The sequence below is a fragment of the Eptatretus burgeri genome, chromosome 2, assembly GCF_056783735.1.
Source record: "Eptatretus burgeri isolate ZD-2024b chromosome 2, Ebu_testis_v1, whole genome shotgun sequence".
In the NCBI taxonomy this organism is placed as follows: Eukaryota; Metazoa; Chordata; class Myxini; order Myxiniformes; family Myxinidae; genus Eptatretus; species Eptatretus burgeri.
In genome coordinates, this window is record NC_140962.1 from 70,869,359 (window position 1) to 70,889,223 (window position 19,865).

At 44.0% G+C, this 19,865-nt stretch overlaps 1 pseudogene across 1 annotated transcript in view; it reads left to right on the plus strand.

Annotated features, from left to right (window-relative positions):
- LOC147032271 (calcitonin gene-related peptide type 1 receptor-like) overlaps nucleotides 1-19,865 on the plus strand; it is a 58,521-nt pseudogene that overhangs the window by 26,360 nt on the left and 12,296 nt on the right. The window contains exons 8-11 of the transcript XR_015055101.1: nucleotides 3,549-3,609; nucleotides 6,575-6,638; nucleotides 12,780-12,998; nucleotides 15,088-15,129. The product of XR_015055101.1 is annotated as a calcitonin gene-related peptide type 1 receptor-like (transcript). The remainder of the gene's footprint in view (nucleotides 1-3,548; nucleotides 3,610-6,574; nucleotides 6,639-12,779; nucleotides 12,999-15,087; nucleotides 15,130-19,865) is intronic.

Genomic DNA, 19,865 nt, shown 5'->3' on the forward strand with positions numbered 1-19,865 from the left:
TTTTTTTTCGAATATCGGAAGTGTTATGGGAAAGATTTATAGCCAATGACCTAAGTTGGATCAAAAGCCATAATCGTACCGAATTTGAATGGAATCGGTTGGAGTTTGTGAAAATGCATCAAAACGAATTTTGAGGGGCCTCTTAAGGAAGAAGATAATATCATTAGTATATGTGCCAAATCTTGTTTCATTTCATGCAGTAACAAAAATCTGATGGTGGAACAAAGAAAGGGGCGTGCCGAAATATTAATATAGATTTATGTGTGTGTGTGTATAAATATATATATATATATATATATATATATATATATATATATATATATATATATATATATATATATATATATATATATGTATATATATACACACACATAAATCTATATTAATATTTCGGCACGCCCCTTTCTTTGTTCCACCATCAGATTTATATATATATATATATATATATATATATATATATATATATATATATATATATATATATATATATATATATTGTTACGGTTGTGGAAATTCGCATTACACCATAAAGGGCCCTCAGGTGAGATATCTCCATAGGTACATGTGTAGTTAGCCCAAACCCGTTGTATAGAGGGAATTTATGTGATGCATCCGGGCTGCGATGCTTTGAGTTAGTCCTTTTTCTTTCTCTATCTTTTATTTCAAACAAACAGCATCTCAACAACCACGCCATCCCCACCACAGCACCAACCACACTACAACAACGCCACACCACCACCTTCGCCTTTACCTTCACAACTTCATCCCACATCATCCCTTCTTCGGCCATTCCTGCACCACCTGTGAACACTGAACGTCGGGCTGTCTCGGGCCGGTTTGGCGATTGGTGCCGAACGCACCGAGCCGCGAGCACGAATGGCGGCCTTTCCGAGGGGAAAATTCGGATCAGGAATGCTTCACGCCCACTTCTCCTCCATCCAATGAGCAAGCGCGAGGCGGCTTGGCCCCGCCTCCAGGCGCGTGTAGGCGAATTCCGTCTCGGTCTGTCTATGCAAATTTTAGGATCAGGGGAGGTTCACACCCATTTTTGCCTGACCAATGGCTGACCGGGGGGTCAGCGGTGTGGCCCCGCCTCCAATCGCTCGGGCTGGAGTTGCGCTGGAGTTGAGCGAGGAGGTGAGTGTGTCGTAAAAGTTGCTTTTGGAGACAAGGAGCGTCGCGTTGGTGGAGTTGAGTCGAGTGCGCGCGGTGGAGCTGCAGGCGGCTGGTCGGGGCAAGGAAGCTCGGGTCCGAGGCAAGGACGACGGTGGTCGGCGACGAGGTTGCGGTGTGGGGGATCGCTCGTCTCGTCGCAGGACCCAAGCCAGCCAGCCACTCCCCTCCCCCAGGGCATCAACAATTTCCCCTTCCCCCACGCTGAGATAGTGCAAAAGAGGGCCCCGTTCCTGCCCCACCCCAAACGTGGTGCCAACAAGCACGCCAGGGGCCTGGAGTCGGGGAACAGCGGCGTGGACACTTTGCGGCTTGCCCGCCAACGCGTCACGAGGACGCGGGTAAGACCTCCCCGGTCTCGCGGACCTAGCCACTCCTCTAGGTCCCGCGCACATTTGGCCTACGGGCCTGTCTGCCTCCTTGTCTGTGAGGGTGGCTTCTTTCTTTTGCTTTTGTGTAAATGTGTGTTGGCGCCATCTATGAAGTAGAACTGCGTAAGTGTTGCCGTGTGTCGGTTAGTCGGTTGTATTACATTTGCTTTTTGTGTATGGCTGTATATACGTGCTTTCCGTGTGTTGCGTAATAAAGTGCTTGCATGTTGAACTGTGCCCGTTTCACTTCGTCTCCTTCCTTTTAATTGACTCTCCATCCTGCTTCACGTAAGGGGTTCGTAGTGGGTGCAACATCCCGGTAATTAATCTGAACCGTCCAGGTCGACGATAACACCGCTCGGTTACTCCGATAGTATGGAATGGGCCGCCCAAGCGGCTCGTGTCCGGAGTCGACCTGTAGCGAGGTACGATCGCCCGGTTTACCATCCGCATGGGTACTTAGGTAGGTAGAGTTTGGCGAACAACCCTATCCTACGCGGTTGGCCGATTGGCACGATTGTGGTGATGTCGAAAGGCCCACCCGTGACTAACTCCCAGCGTTGTTCCGAGAGGGTCACGACAGAATTGTCCGTCCGGTGGGCGACGTGCCACGATTCGAGTTACGTGGCCATTCGCACGCCGGCAGGCGCGAATTCGCAACAATATATACAGAATATATATTTCAAATGCAAGAACAGGGGCTGTTTTTTGGGACAGGCAATCGCATGGGGTGCCAAATTTGGGGAGCCCCAGCTGCTGGACTTGTGGTGCCACGAAGATAAAACAAGGAAATTTGATGCAGGAGAAGGCAATTCGGCCTATTTTGCCTGCGCTACACCAACACCAGATTAAATATATCTGTCAAACTAAGGACTTATTTTCATTAGGTGGATGGGGGAGGGAGAGAAGTGGTGATGAGAAAAGTGTGGCAGACAGAGAGGTATCACTATGTACCTTCCAAAACTATTTGGGGCCAGGGCTCTCTCAAATTTCAGATCCCCCTCCCACCCCAATAAAAAATTCAACACAGTGGCACATGTAGAAAAATAGGCTAGTCGTCATCGTGGCCTATTGTAGCCAAGGGGTAAAGATAGATGTGGGGCACAGCAAAGAACATTTGGGACACATTCCCATGGGCCAGTGCCCAACGACGCCCTTGGTGGCAGCCACAGGGATTGCACTTGGGTGTTAAAATAAAATAAAATAATTGTGGGAGAGGAGAGAGGGTTTGGTTGGATGTGGTTTTAGAGTGAATATTACACACCAACCACACAATCCCTTGATGGGACCCTCTAACTAACAGATATCACACTCAGCAAAGATGCACACAATCACCCATCCATTTTCAAGCGACCTGCAAGTCCTGCCAATATCACTGTACCCCTCTGTTTTCAATGCTTTTAGGTACTTATCAAATTCAAATTTAAACCTTTATACTGTTTCTGGTGCTACTACCTTTCCAGGGAGACCATTGCATGCTTTAACTACCCTCTGAGTGAAAGATACTTACCTTACACTCAGGCTATTGCCCTTGGTCCTATCACTGTCTGCTCTGCTGAAGACCTCTTCTGCACTTATTTTGTCTGTACCCTTCATTACCTTAAACATCTCTCTCCTCACTATCACCTCAATGAATGCTTGCCCTCGCTGGCCCCTCACCACTGCATGCATTCAGAAGTTAAAGAAACGGAGAGTCCAAAGCAATAAACAATCCACTGCAACTAATGTGCTTCTGCCAAGAAGGCCTCTTCACATTAAGGGTTGCGTGAAATACCATTAAAAAAAATTCTCATATTTTGCTCTGTTGTTTTTTTTTTGTTGTTGTTGCATTTGATATCATTGCTATAATCTGTCTGCCCAAGGAAGAGAAGGAGAAGGTTTACCATCTCAAGTTGCGTTAATGTAAACTTTAATGGTATTTATGAGAAGTTTCAGACTTACCTCTATTTAAAAAAAAAAAACATTTATAATTATAATAATAACAACTCCTTGATGTCATTTCAGCCTTCCCTGCAGTCCCAGTTCTCATTTATTCAATAACACGGAAACTTTACCTTGATGACAGGTGAGGGCATTCTGACAAAGGCTCGTGAAGTATTTCTAAATAAAATGGAAATGTTTTCTGTTCTTTAATTTGAATTCAGGAAATCTTTTAAAACCCTCTGAAGATGTTATTAATATAAAATGATGATTTTAGATTAGTTATTGATGAATGACCTCTGCACACTTGTGTTGCCATTGTAGATGTTCATAAGTGAAGGGAATGGTATTCCTAAAATAAACTGCACTTATCCCTCAGAATTTTCCCTGAAAAGATCTGCTGTTCTTCCTCCGCTCCAGTCGGTTCTTCTGACCACGTGCTTATTAAAGTGGACATCTCTCTGGCTGTTATCAGAGAACCACATCAGCGCCGTCGAGTCTGGCATTACACTCAAGCTGACTGGCAGGGTCTCCAAGCAGCCATTAAACTTCTAGACTCGTCTCGCATCTCTAATTTCTCAAACATCAACTCATCCTGGGAATTATTTCAAAGAAACTTGCTCTCCCTCATGCTCAGATTTATCCCCTCTCGTCTTCAGTTGTCCTACCCTTCCTCCCACCCATGGTTCACTGAAGCATGTGGTGAGGCAGTTGTCCTGAAACAACTCGCCTTTGCCTCATGGAAAGCAAACCCAAATGAGGGCAATCTCAGTTCCTTCCATAAAGCTCAGAACAATCTTTCTCATCTCAAGTCTGAACTCTCAAACCTCTCTCCCTCCTCAAAATTATGGTGGCGTCTAATCAAATCTGTTTCTGTTGTATGTTCCCTCCCTTACATCAAATGGCTGCACTGCAGATACCGCACGTGAAAAGGCTGAATGCCTAAACTCGGTGTTTGCATCGAAATATTGTGTCCAAAACCCATCGCTTTCTCTACCCACCTTACCCAGTCGCACCCAGCTGTCCCTGGACTCTGTGTCCTTTTCTGCTGACAAGGTGGAGAGCTTGCTGTCAAACCTTGACTCTGATTCTGCAACCGGTCCAGACGACATCAGCCCACGTTTCCTAAAAACATGCTACTCTGCTCTTGCTCACCCTCTCTCTGTTCTATTCACCCTCTCATTTGCTCAAGGTCATCTGCCATATGCTTGGAAGTCAACAAACATTACTGCCCTGCATAAAAAGGTGCAAAAATAGATCCCTGTAACTACAGACCAAGCAGCCTTCTTCCAATCATCAGCAACGTTATGGAATCCATCATTGCTTGAGACAATAAATCCTTCCTCTTCTCCAATGGCTTGATTTCCGATCATCAATTTGGTTTCAGACCAGGTCACTCTAACCTGGATATGCTGCTTCTGTTCTCCCAACAGTGGATGGAGGTCCTCAATGTCGTACATGAAATCAGAGCCATATCCCTTGAGATTGAAATCCGAGCCGTATCCCAAGACGTATCGCGTGCTTTTGACACGGTCTGGTACCCTGCCCTGCTCACCAAACTCTCTTCCTATGGTATCCACGGCCATCTCCACTCAAGGCTCGCAGACTTCCTCTCCTGTCGCAGTCAACGTGTGGCCCTTAATGGAGTCCTTTCATCCCCTCTTCCTGTCCAGGCTGGAGGTCCTAAAGGTAGCATTCTGGGCCCTCTTCTTTTTCTCGTTTTCATCAATGATCTCTCCGACTCTCTGGAAACTCCTCTTTATCTCTTTGCTGATGACTCCACCCTCTGCCGTACCATCTGTTATCACTCAGACTGGCAAGCAGCAGCTTCTTCGCTCACTGCAGATCTGGGTAAAATCACAAACTGGTCCAACACGTGGAACATGTCTTTCAATCCGGACAAACCTCACACTCTCACTATGTCTCTCTGAGAGGACCGTTTGGAACCCCCCCCCCCCAATCTACTTTCTCAACAATCATCTGGAAGAAGACCTTCCTTTCAAGCTTCTGGGTCTCACTATCTGCCATGACCTTTCCTGGGAAAGCCACATTTCCAACCTGTCCTCCAAAGCCAGTCGCCGACTGGGAATCCTCCGTCGTGCAAAGTCCTTCCTCAGCCCACCTGAGCTCCTGACCACAAACAAAGCTTTTGTCTGCAGCCTGATGGAGTACTGCTCTCCTCTCCGGGCTGGTGCTCCTGCCTCCCACCTTTCTCAGCTTCACGCTGTGGAAACCAAGGCATTTTGGATCATTGGCATCTTCCGTGATGAGGCTGAGTCTTTGGGCCTCTCTCTCTCACCACAGGTTGGTCGGTGGTCTTTCTGTCTTCTTCCATCTCCTCTCCGGTCTTGCCCCCCCCCCCGCTGTGTCTGCGATTTTTCCCCACCTTTTTTCCGCAGCGTGCTCAGGGTCCGCCAACAACCCCTTCTCATAAAACTACCAAAATCACGAATCACTCCTCACCTTCACTCTTTCATTCCTCCTTTTTCCCACCTTTGGAATAAACTCCCACACTCCATTCAATCCCTTTCTTCCCTCCAGGCCTTCAAAACAGCTGTTCACCACCACCTCTTATCGTCTTTTCTACCCCCGTTAATCCACCCCAAACCCACCTCCTTCAAATTCCCTGCTTTCCTTCTTGAAAGTCCCTGTAATGTCCATCTTGTTTTCCCCGTGTTCCCCGCCCCATCCCTCTCCCGTCCTCAGATCTCCTCATGTCTGTCCCCACTGTTTTATCCTTCCCACTCCTGCCCCTCTTGTCTCATGCCCCCCTTGCTGTGTGTTGTGTGTTCGCTCTCATACAAACCTCGACAAGGTACACAAAAAAATTTTTGTAGTTATTACTCTATTTAATTGAAAGTTTTTTTTTTTTAATCAAGGGTGGGTAACATGCTTATTATTTATATACTGAGGTTAGACATCTCAGTTGCTTTGTATCTACTCGCAGGTTCTATGCTTTCCAAGTCCAAAGTGCTATGTTGTGCACAATTATACAGGAACACAAAATGGAAACAGGAAGGTTGAAAAATTCTACCATTTTGTGTACATAACAAATATAGGGCCTTGCAGATGTTCCCATAAGTACAGCATTGCTTGTTGCCTGTGTGCAGATACTGGATACGTCCGACAACGCTGCTGTACATCGTCCATGGCCCCATATGTGTTGCTCTTCTGGTAAGTTATTTTCCAGGGTCTTCCACAACTACATGCTACATTCACACCGTTAGCTGTGCCACAGCAAGGTCTTACCACAGCAAAAACAATTCAGGGATGAAATTTCAGTTTCACATTTCTGGAACATTGTTCTCCACTTTGTGTTATGGAACATTTATACAAATTCAAGGATGCAGCTCAATAGTAGTGTGGGTTAAGGCTTCTTATATCGTTGTAATTGGAATAGGTTTCATTGCCACACCTGATCAAAAATAAATTTTTCACTCTTGCTACAGAGTGATGACTCATCCAGTTTTAACTCCTTCCTTATAAACATCCATAACTTGTTATGAAGACTCCACACACTGTTAAGGAACTCCAATACCACCACCACTACCACCACCAGAAAAATCCACAGACTTTTCATCTGAAATTTTGTTTGAATTGTGTATATATTTATTTATTTTTATTTTTCTTGGCATAGAAATGGATAGTTCCCCCCTCCTACCCTCCAGAAGTCTTGACCTCGATTTATACTCAAAATTGATTTATCTATGGTTTAAAGAAAAAATAGAATTGCACAAATGAAAAAAAAATTGCAGAAAGTGACATGTTCTGAAATAAATTGTATAATTGTTCATTTAAAACACTACAAAAATCATTGCCCGGAATGTTTTCCAATGGAGTTAATCGAGCAAGTGAACGTTAATCCGGTTAGACACATGCAAAATTATCAAATCGATAACAAGCATGCACTCACCGTTTGTTTGATCCATCCCTTTCAATCCAAATCAAACGTACCCATTCTTACTATGTCATCTCAAAATTCCTCCTGTAAATAGGGTTACCATATTTTAACTTTCAAGAAAGAGGACACTGGAGAGGGACACTGCAACAAATAAAAAAGAGGACACTTTTCAAGAGTTTCCTTTACATATTGAGCAATCTTATCAGCAGTCTCTATTCGGTGTGTTTAGGACCTCGATTAATTTTGACTGCAAACTGCCGTTATTCCAGTCGAAATCCTGAATTATTACGAGAAATATTGTGCTTGTCTGAGTCCACATGAGAGTATAAATCAATAGCACCTTTATTATCCACAGAGACGGATGTACCAACTCTCTACATACCAAGCACTCTGCTTCCCATTCTTCTTGACCACTTCAAAGACACGGGAATTGTGTTGTTTAAGCCACTGTCACACCTTGAAGATTTAGCCAGCGTATGCCGACGTATGAAAATTTGTCTAAAACGCTGGCAAACGTCGAATACGTTATGGGTAAGCTTTGTATACGTTAAGAGCACGCTGGTATATGTCGTAGTACGCCGAGCTCGTCGACAAATTTTAACATGCTCAAAAATTTTCGACATATGCCAGCATATGACTCACACGTTCCGCATACGCTGGCCATAAGTTGAAGGCACGTTACGCGATCGTTGACACATGTCGACACACGTTACTTGTAAGTTACTCATAAGTCGAAACACGTCGAGGTAATCTTTAGCGTCAGTGTTCCAGACTCCATGGTTTTTATTTTATTATTTTTTATTTTTTTCTTCGGCATGACAGTGATGTTGACACTTCGATTTCTAGTGCGGTTATAATATAATATAATTATTAGGCTGCCGCTCAATGATTTAAATCATAACCGCACTAGAAAATGAAGTGTCAACATCACCGTAATGCCGAAGGAAATAAATTAATTAATTAAAAAACCATGGAGTCTGGAATACTGACGCGTTCCTCCTGTGTGAACCCCATTTTTATATAGCAATTCCCCTAAACGCTGCCAATACGCCATTATACGGTAGCTGTAAGTTAGTAACACATTCAGTAAGTTCTGTGGTTGTCCGGAAGACGTCAAATACATCTACATACGTCAATATGCGTTGGAAATACGTTACCCATACTGTAGGTTCAAAGCACGTTACTCATAGGTTAGAAATAAGTTTCGGGTACGCTAAACATTACCTCAACGTGTTTCGACTTATGAGTAACTTACAAGTAACGTGTGTCAACGATCGCATAACGTGCCTACAACTTATGGCCAGCGTATGCAGAACGTGTGCGTCATACGCTGGCATACGTCTAAAAATTTTCAGCATGCTTAAAATTTGTCGATTTACTCTGCATACTACGATGTATGCCTGTGGGCTTCAGCGTGCTATTAACGTACACAAAACTTGCCCATAACGTATTCGACATTTGCCAGCGTATTCCGAAAATTTTTCATATGTCGGCATACTCTGGCTAAAACGTCAAGGTGTGACAGCGGCTTAACACTTCAATGTCTAGTGCGGTTATGATTTGAATTGTCGAGCCGCAGCCTTTTAATAGGCTACACCACGTGATCATCGGCAATACGCTGCCGCGCTATACATAAGTTAGACTATCGTTGGGCATAGGTTGTGAACGCCGACAACACGCTAAGCATTCGTTGGTATAAGTTATCTATCAGTTATCGAAACGTTTCGTTTACGTTACTAATACGTTATGAATACACCCAAAACTGGAAAAAAAACATCAATAGTTGAGCGTATGCCAGCATTTTACATACATTTTGATACGTTGCCATATGCTGGCTAAAACGTCAAGGTGTGGCAGTGGCTTTAGTTCTGCAGTGATTTACACTTTCCTTTTGCATTGTAAACAGCTCTTGATGAAAATCAAAGAACTGGGTATGGTACAGACTCAGAAAAGACACTGAATTGCTGATTGGGCACACCACTCTCTCATTGCAAGGTTGGACAGAAAGTAGACTCATGGGAAGTCGATGTTCAAACATGTCCATTATGCCATGACAGAGTAGTACAGACTTGTACCAAACTGTCCTAGTCCAAACATTGCATAACCGCATTTTCTCACCATAACAAAATGTACAAAAATTGTTTAACCGTCTAAATAAGGTAAAAAAACAAAAGTATCCCAAATCTTAAAATTTATCGCTGTGAAAATGCAAAAGCAAAACAAGAACAAGAGCAATCAGAGATTGCAGACACTTGCCATGACTGTTGTGTGGTGTTTGTGTAGTTTTGTGTGGTGTGTTACGTAATCAATAAGAGACAACTATAATTGCCACTTTGTAACTGCTGGCAGTGATGAACGGGTACCAAGATGTCCCGCTTTGATGCAACCCCGCTTTGATGAGAAAACTACCCTGACCCGTGACTTTTTTATTATTATTATTCTATTGAATTTAGAATGGGATTAAAATAAATTCAATTCAAATCAAATGGAAGACCAAATAGGTTCAGTCCTGCATTGGAGTAATCAGAAGGAACCCAAACAAGCAAAAAAGCAAAGATGAAGTCATCAGGAGGAACCTGGATAGGATTCACATTTCAGCTGCTACTCCTCTACCCTCAAATCCATTCAGGCACAGCCAAGTGAGCCGTATTTATAAAATAAATAAATAAAAAAGAACCCACATCAAACAAAAAAAAAATTCTGCCTGCCAGACCATGCATCCGATCAAGTTTAAATTTAAAATATATATTCCACATCACGACGAGATCATAATTGTGAAGTTTCATGTTGATTGATTAAGCAGTTCCAGAGAAAACATTATTTAATATTTTTCTTCCATACCATATGGCTGCCAAACCATGTGACCGATGACATCATAAGTGTGAACCTGTTCCTCATGGATAGATGGTCATACGTGTAAGGTTTCGCCTCGATCTGTTCAGCCACTTCAGAGAAGATTTTTGATGTTTTTTTTTTGTTTTGTTTTTTACCAATATGGCTGCCAAATCAAGTGACCGATGACATCATCAATTTTTTTTTTCTGTGGACCATTTTATCCTTAGATGACCCTCAAAAATGTTCAGACTGATCAGATGTGAGTTCTACATATGCAATTATGACATAACGAGGGCACTTATGACATCATAATTGATCACTCATTCCCCATAAGAAGTACTTGCCATGTGCCAAGTTTCCATTTTTTTTCCTTGGTGCGGTTTCAGAGATACAGAGGTCCAAAGTTTTTCGATTTGCCAACATGGCTGCCACACAGTGACCTCTGGCATCATAACTATAATTAAACATTCTGGGTGAGTAGTCACTCCGGTGAAAATTTGTCTCAATCCGCCAAGTGGTTGCAGAGAAAAAACATTAACGTTCTTTGTGGACAAACAAATAAACAAACGGACCAAAATGCAATACCCTCTCCTTCTGTGAAGGTAAAAATGGCAACATCTCGTACGTTTTAAGATACTTATGGTATTTTTAAAATCTTACCAGACAGAGATTTAAGGACCAAAAAGGAGGACATGTCCGGGGAAAACCGGATGTATCGTAACTCTACCCATAAAAGCCACGCAAGTCATACGCGGCAGCTTTTAAGTTGGAAGTTAAGTTTGTTGAGGAAAATGGCTACGCACAGGAAGTTTGGTGTCAGCGAGAAATGTGTTCGGGACTGACGTAAAGCGAAGGATACTTTGTGGAGTACCAAGAAAACCAAGAAAGCTAATCGCAGCCACAAAGCTAGGTGGACAAACATCGAGTGCTTGTCTTACAATAAGTGTCAGGTGTTAATGTTTACTAAAGAGTAGTGAACTACAACAAAATGTAATGTGCTTTGAGCCAATGCTGGTAATGATTCTGTAGCTTGTCTTAAATACTGTACCTCTATATAATAACAAACATGTTGGAAAAACTACTTACATTCTTCATTTATCCGAAAGGTTGTCCCACAAAGTAGTTCAAATATTATGTACAAAACAGCTCATTAATATTCATCACCCTGGAAGTACCATAGGCAGCAATGGGATGCATTTGTTAGTCATGGAGGAATTAACACCTCTATTGTTCTGGCTTAGACAGTTTTGCGAACTACCATAGTTGATCTAGCTTTGTCTTTTACTCCAAATCGACTTATCTACAAATGAAGGAAAGAAAAATAGGACCACAGGACCTGTAGCTTATCTTGGCCCTGGCCTAATGCTGTAACCCAAATTTGTTAGAATTTTAACTACTGCGTCTGGTGCGGAAGACTTTTAAAGGAATTTATGCAATTTTCCAAATATTTTACTAAGTTCACCATTTTGACACATTTCCGGTCATGTGATTGACATGACCTCCGCAATTTAATCTCACGACCCTATCTTAATGTTGGAACCCAAATTTGGTGGCATTCTAACGGGTGGGTTTGGAGAAGAAGATTTTTAAAGGAATTAATGCGATTTTACTAAAAGTTGATGAAGTCGGCTATTTTGACACACTTCTGGTCACGTGATCTGCATGGCTTCCACAATGTAATTAACATTTCTATCCTACTATAATGTTGAAACCCAAATTTGTTTAGCATTCTGAAAGGTGGGTCAAGAGAAGAAGATTTTGGAAGGAATTTGCGCAACCGCCATTTTGACACTTGCAGTCATGTAATCAACATGGCCCCCACAATTTAACATTCAGACCACATCCTAATGTTGTGACCCATATTCAGTAAGATTCTGACTGGTGTGTCTGGAGAACAAAATTTTTGAAGGAATTTTTGCAATTTTCACAAAAATTGATGGTCAGCCATTTTGACACACTTCTGGTCAAGTGATCAGCATGGCCTCCACAATTTAACATCAGGATCCTATTTTCATGTAACCCAAATTTGGTAGCATTCTGACTGGTGGGTCTAGAGAAGAAAATTTTTGAAAAAAATTTACTAAGTCTGCCATTTTGACATACTTATTCATGTGACCGGAATGATCTTTGCATTTCCCATTACCAGTCAGGAGAGGAACGTTGCTGCAAAACAAACCGGAGAAGTAAAAAGGGGATGGATGGATGGACGGACGGTGCGTGATAATAATGCCTCGTCTGGAATATAAATTACAGATAAGCTAAAAATGGGGAAATTTGTCAATTTGACTTGTACTCCACATCAAAACATACGGTATACTATGCTACTCGTAAGGTACTCCTTTCAGCCTGGCAAACTCTAAAACACGAGAATGAAAATGAGTGATTGAACAATTTAGTTCCCATGTTCTGTAAGCATTACCAATGATTAATTATCATTGGATTTTGAGATTTTCACTTTCTGCCACATATACAAAAGAGATAACATTTTAAGAGTTTCAACTGACACTAAAATCACACCTCTGAAACCAAATGGAAAATTTCCAACCTGTACTAAAAAAAAATTTTCTCCTCTTTGGCAGCTCAACATGACTTTCCTGCTCAACATCATGCATGTGCTGGTCAGAAAGTTGAGGGATACACATCACTACAAAATTCACATGTACATGAGGGCAGTGCGTGCAGCACTCATCCTTGTGCCGCTTCTTGGTGTGCAATTTATACTCATCCCATTGAGGCCTAAAAACCCACTACTGGGCAAGATCTACGACTACACAATGCATTTTGCTGTAGACTACCAGGTAATCGCATGCACAATGGTGTATTTTTTTATCAATACGTATGGTTCAAGACTCGTAATGAAGCAGAAAATTGATATTGAGAGGTTGTGAGTTGTATATAATAAAATAAAATGGTTTGAAAAGACAAAAATTAGAATAACGCAAAGTAAAATGCAGTCCTGATAGACTGGAGTTTGACAATTAATGGATGGATCATTTTAAAGGCCGGACCGAGGGCAGTGAGAGAGGTTGTTCTCGAGAAGGAAAATAATGGAATGAAAGAATGAAGATTGGTTAACTGCCTGAACCTGAGAAGAGGGGTCGAGAAAAAGGCATTGTCCACTGTGCACATTATGCTGGTTTGGGTTATCGGGTATGTACAACTGAGTGCTTGGTCTGTGAGAAGTTGGTCAATGACGAATCGGCAACCAATCGCCCTGTGATGTTTGAGCAGTATGCCTTGCTCCATCACCTTCTGATTGGAGACGCAATTGATTCCCTCAACATTTTATTCCATAGCAACAAGGAGAACCAGGTGACTACATTGCCTATAGAAAGTGTACACCCCATTTCAAAATTTTCACCTTTTGTTGCCTTATAGCCTGGAATTAAAATGCATTAAATCAGACTTTTCCCATCTTTATTTACACATCGTAACCCACAAATTCCACAGATTTTAGAAAATTAATTAAAAATATAAAACTTGAATACCTTGTTTGGATAAGTGTCCACCCACCCCCCCCCCCGCCCCCGCCCCCTTATAATAGCAATTGTAAATTAGCTCAGGTGTATCCAATCGCCTTCAAAATCACACACCAAGTCAATTGGCCTTCACCTGTGTTAAATTGTTGTGATTCTGATTATTTCAGAATAAAATCAGCTGTTCCTATAGGTTTCCTCTGCTGGGTAGTGCATTTCATTCTGTAGTTAATAAGCACCAAGGAGCTTTAAAAAGACCTCTGGGATAAAGTTGTTGAAAGGCACAGATCAGGGGATGGGTATAAAAAATATATATCAAAGGCCTTGAATATCCGTTGGAGCACAGTCAAGACAATCATTAAGTAGTGGAAGGCATATGGTACCTCCAAGACCCTGCCTATATCAAGCCATCCCTCCAAACTGGATGACCAAGCAAGGTGGAGACTGATCAGAGAGGTCATCAAGAGGCCAAAAGCAACTTCGAAAGAGCTACAGGCCTTTATGGCAAAGACTGGTCACTGTGTGCATGTGATAACAATATCCCAAGCATTCCACAAGTCTGGCCTTCACAGTCGGGTGGCAAAAAGGAAGCCATTACTCAAAGCCCACCTTGAGTCCCATTTGAGGTCTGCAAAAAAAACACTCCGGAGATTCTGAAGCCATGTGGCAAAAAGTTTCGTGGTCTGACAAAACCAAGATGGAACTTTTTGGCCGAAATGCAAAACGTTACACTTGGCACAAACCCAACACAGCACATCAACGAAAGAACACCATCCCTACTGTGAAGCATGGTGGTAGAAGCATCATGTTATGGGGATGTTTCTCATCAGCAAGGACTGGTGCACTTGCCAGGATAGTAGGGAAAATGCAAAGTGGACACTTATCCAACCAATACATTCTAGTTTTGTATTTTTAATGAATTTTCTGAAATTTGTAGAATTTGTAGACTTTATATAGCCACTGTCTATGGTAAACTGGCTTGTAGTGATGAGATGCACTCAATAATGCTTTGAATGAAAACTGTTTTATGCTTTTAGCAACTAAGGAGTACTAAGAAAGGACTTTGCATGGTCAAAGTTGCCCATTAAGTACTTAGCATCCGATGAAAGCATGGAGATGTATTTAGTCCAGAATAATTCAAGATGGATGGTCAATCACCAAGGAGCTTGAGGAATAGGAATGTGTCAATGACTGACCTCAGAATTAAACTTGGGGTTTTTTTTTAGGCAACCTTTTCTGGGAAATAGAATGAAGATGTATCATAACTTTGGACTTTTGTAGAGTTTCATTCTGTGGCATATTTTGGATTTCTAGGTACTTTTGTGCAGGTGTAAAGATCAAATCAGTATTTTTTTTTTTGTTGTGCCTCATTCATCTCTACTCTGCCTGCCATTTCCCTTCCTCCCTGCAGGGATTAATAGTGGCTACAATCTTCTGTTTTTCAAATCGAGAGGTACGTCGCAATGGAATCAAAATGGTTTTCGCAATATCATGACAGACATTAAAAAAAAACTTCTGCCCATTGTCGTAATTAATGCAACTGTATGGAGATTAAACAAATCAAGTGTTTGTCATTTTGTTAGTGAAATGAGAGCGAGAGATGAACCTTCAGAGTTTAGGCTTTATTCCATTTGATTGGAGCCGCTTCTACGGGCACACCGGGGAATACAGGTTCAGCTAGGAGTACATAAGCAGTAACGTATACATGTGCGATTAATCATTGCAGAATAAATCCGCGTAAGCACGGAGTTCGATATAATCTCCATTCTCACCAGTCAATGAGCACCTTCAGTTAACGAGCATCAAGTGAACAGCCGATGTAAATGGCAATGCCCCGGGGACAACCACTCGTGCCGCAGAGACCTCCCCTTATACGCGAGACGCACAACATGTGATCCCGCGTCATGTCCCTCAATTCACCTCAATTCACCACATTCTCCTCACCTTTAAAATGTAACTAGGGGCCCATCTTACACACCATGATTGCTTTAGCACTATAGGAGTATACATTTCAAGCAACGCGGACTAATAGGTCTACAGAAGCATACATGCCAAGCAGTGATTATTTTGAGTTGTAGGAGCATGGAAATGAGCATCGATATATGATATAATGGGCATATAGGAGCATGAGCAGCGAGAATGCCGATAATCCCCTTTACAGATTGAGTCGTCGAGGGGGCCTTATTCGTCGACCTCTCCGGGAGTAAATGGCAGTTTCACTTGAGGGAGACTCCCGATCCTCTTGGTGAGCCTCGACTTGTGCCGGGGATGACTCCTCGATCGCTCTCGGGTGGAACGCGGCAGCCCCGTCGCCCGGCGGAGTTCCTGGGGGGGGAAATGTCAGAAGGAGGAGTGCCAGAAGGTGGTGTACCTGCGGGAGGAGTACCTGAGGGAGCCAGATGGCGAACCGACACAGTGGTCTCCCTGCCATCCGGGAGCCTGACATGAGCATACTCTGGATTAGTGTCAATGAGTTCGACCCCCTCCACCAGGGGTTCATACTTGCTTTGTCGTACCGGGCGTTTCATGAACACTGTACCGGGATGGGTCAGCCAGTTGGGCACCGTTTGACCGTCAACATAACGTCGTTGGTGAGTAAACATTCGTTCGTGAGGAGTGGCATTGGTGGACGTGCAGAGCAAAGAGCGTATGGAATTCAGAGCGTCGGGAAGAGTAACCTCCCACCGCTCGGGGCCCAGTCCTCTCGATTTCAGCGCCAGAGTTACGGCTTTCCAAATTACTCCATTATACCGTTCCACCTGCCCGTTTCCCTGTGGGTTGTAACCCGTCGTTCGACTAGTTGCTATGCCGAGCTCTAGTAGGAATTGTTTTAGCCCGGCCGACATGAAACACGGCCCTCTGTCTGAATGTATGTACGAAGGTTTCCCAAACATAGCGAAGAGGTCAGAGAGACATTTCACGACAGTGCCCGAGGTCATATCCGAGCACGGAAATGCGAAAGGGAACCTTGAATATTCATCAACAACGGTGAATATGTATCTGTTGTCTGTCTCGGTCGGCAGGGGCCCTTTGAAGTCGATGTTTAGTCTCTCGAAGGGGGAAGTAGCCTTGATCAGTCTGCCAGATGCCGCGCCAAAGAATCTGGGTTTTAGTTCAGCACAAACAGGGCATGAAGCATTCATTTGTTTAATATCTTCAACAGAATAGGGAAGATTTTGTCTGCGCACGAAATGTGCCATCCTGGTTACCCCCGGGTGGCACAGAGACACATGGAGGTCTTGCAAAGCCTGACTGATTGTTGCCGAACTGTAGACCCGAGAGAAGGTATCTGCAGCAGGGTTTTCTTTCCCGGGCCGGTAAACAATGTCGTAACTGTAGCAAGCTAGGTCTATCCGCCATCTCATAATTTTTTCATTCTTAATTTTTCCGTTATTTTTCCCATCAAACATGAATGCCACGGATCGTTGGTCCGTAACGAGCGTGAAGTGGTTTCCCAGTAAATAATGTCTCCATTTCCGCAGCGCTTCAACGATGGCGTACGCTTCCTTCTCTATTGCCGAGTGTCTCTGCTCGCTTCTAGAGAGAGTTCTCGAGAAGAACGCGACCGGCCGCCCAGACTGATTAAGTGTAGCAGCTATGGCGTGATTTGAAGCGTCGGTTTCCACCACGAAGGGCACCGAGCTGTCGATCGATAAAACCACGGACTTACTGATATCATCCTTGAGGTTGTGGAAAGCTCTTACAACAGCGGCATCTGGTGGAAAGTTTTTGCAATGCACTAGGGGATGTATTTTCTCGGAGTATTGCGAAATCCATCTTGCATAGTAAGCGAACATCCCGATCACCCGGCGCATTGTCTGCAAGTCCTGAGGTGGTGGAAGCTCACGGAGCGGGCGCAATCGCTCAGGATCAGGCTTAATTGTGCCATCGGCTATCGTGTAGCCGAGAAGGTCAATTGACCTTGCCGAGAATACGCATTTCTCGTAGTTGAGAGTCAGATTATATTTTCTAGCAATGCTCAAGAATCTGTCCAGATTCCTATCATGTTCCCCCTGATCCCTACCGCACACTGTGACATTATCCACGTAAACAAAAGTGTCTTTGAGGTTTTCATCTGAGATGATGTCGTCCATAACCCGTTGGAAGCAAGCTACCCCATTCGTGACACCGAAAGGTATTCTCCTGAATTGGTAGAGGCGCCTCCCTGCCTGGAATGCAGTGTAAGGTTTGTCTTCCTCTCGGATGGGAATTTGATGATAGGCGCTTCGCAAGTCGATGGTACTGAATACCTTATAATTGGCCACGCGTTCGACCATCTCGTCTATGCGCGGCAGGGGGTAGGCATCGAGTTGGGTGAAGCGATTGACCGTTTGGGAATAATCGACAACCATTCGTTTCTTATGGTTCTGACTGCTGGTTACTAACACCTGTGCGTGCCATGGCGAATCGCTCGGTTCTATAATTCCCTCTTCCAGTAATCGTTTGGTTTCCGAAGTGATGAAATTCATGTCAGCAGTGGTATATCGCCGCGATTTGATCGCTATCGGTTTGCAGACCGGCGACAAGTTAGTGAACAGCTGGGGGGACGTCACCTCCGCGGTGGTCAACGCATTTAAAATTAGACGAGGTTTGCTTCCTCCAAAGGGTATTTCGACGCTCGTGTGCTGCGTGAGGACATTATGACCCAGAATTACGTCTGCGCACAAATCACGAAGCACCAGTACCCTTACATCCCGATGCGTGTACCCTTTTACGTCCAATTCAACATTGCAGTACCCTCGTACGCGGGATTGTAGTGAGGTGGCGGCCATGCATACCGTATTGTCAGTCGGGTGGATTACCCATTTCCTGCCCTTCACTAGCGAGCTGTTGACGAAACTTTCAGAGCTACCGGTATCAATCAGTGCCTCAGCCATATGCCCGTTAATTCGTACGTTGATGATAGCCTTGGATAGATTTCCCGGGGAGGCTGCAGTTAATTTATTCTGCGAGTAGAGAGCCGCAGAAGTGGGTTTATTTCTCCTTAGAGTAGATTTACATACCCTGGCATAATGCCCTTTCTTGTCGCAATTCATGCATGTGGCATCTCTGGCGGGACATTTTTGACGAGGATTTTTTTGTACCCACAAAAGAAGCATTTACCGACCGGAGCAGTTGCTGAGGAGTTTGACGTGGCCTGGGTATCCGGCTCCTCGGGTGTTTCTCCATCCCCTATGTCTGGCTGTGTCTGTGCCAGTGGGGTTCCTTGGGTTCCCATCGTAGCGGCGTTCATTAGCAGCATCGGTGTCCCAAATGACTCAGATTGCTGCTGAGCCGTATCCATCGCTCGTGCCTGATCGACTACCTTGTCAAGCGTGGGTTGCGCTTTCTCTAGTAAGCGTTGCCGTATGTGGGCTGATCTGAGTCCTTGGATGAATGCCTCCCGTGTGGCTTCCTTTCGGTGTTCCTCGGCGCTTACGGCCCGGAAGCTGCCATCTTTTCCCAGCTGATTCAGAGCTTGCAGGAACTGATCGATTGTCTCCCCGGCTGCTTGCTTGCGTGTGTTGAGAAGATGTCGTATGTATACCTCGTTCTTGGGCTTCACGTAGAGCGCCTGCAGCACGTCAATCGCTGCTTCGTAAGTGTCGCACTCCGAGAAGAGCCTGTACACGCTGGGCGAGACATGATTCACGAGAGCGGCAAATTTGTCGGCTCCTTCCTCGATGATGGTCAGATAGTGTGAGAAGGAACAGAACCAATGCGACCATTTCATTTCTGCGTCAGTCACGTTTGGGTCTGCGTCGAACCTCTCTGGTTTGTAGATCTTGTCCATCGTTGGTTGAGAGAGCCGAGAAAATCAAATGGAATAAATTGAAATGAGAGCGAGAGATGAACCTTCAGAGTTTAGGCTTTATTCCATTTGATTGGAGCCGCTTCTACGGGCACACCGGGGAATACAGGTTCAGCTAGGAGTATATAAGCAGTAACGTATACATGTGCGATTAATCATTGCAGAATAAATCCGCGTAAGCACGGAGTTCGATATAATCTCCATTCTCACCAGTCAATGAGCACCTTCAGTCAACGAGCATCAAGTGAACAGCCGATGTAAATGGCAATGCCCCGGGGACAACCACTCGTGCCGCAGAGACCTCCCCTTATACGCGAGACGCACAACATGTGATCCCGCGTCATGTCCCTCAATTCACCTCAATTCACCACATTCTCCTCACCTTTAAAATGTAACTA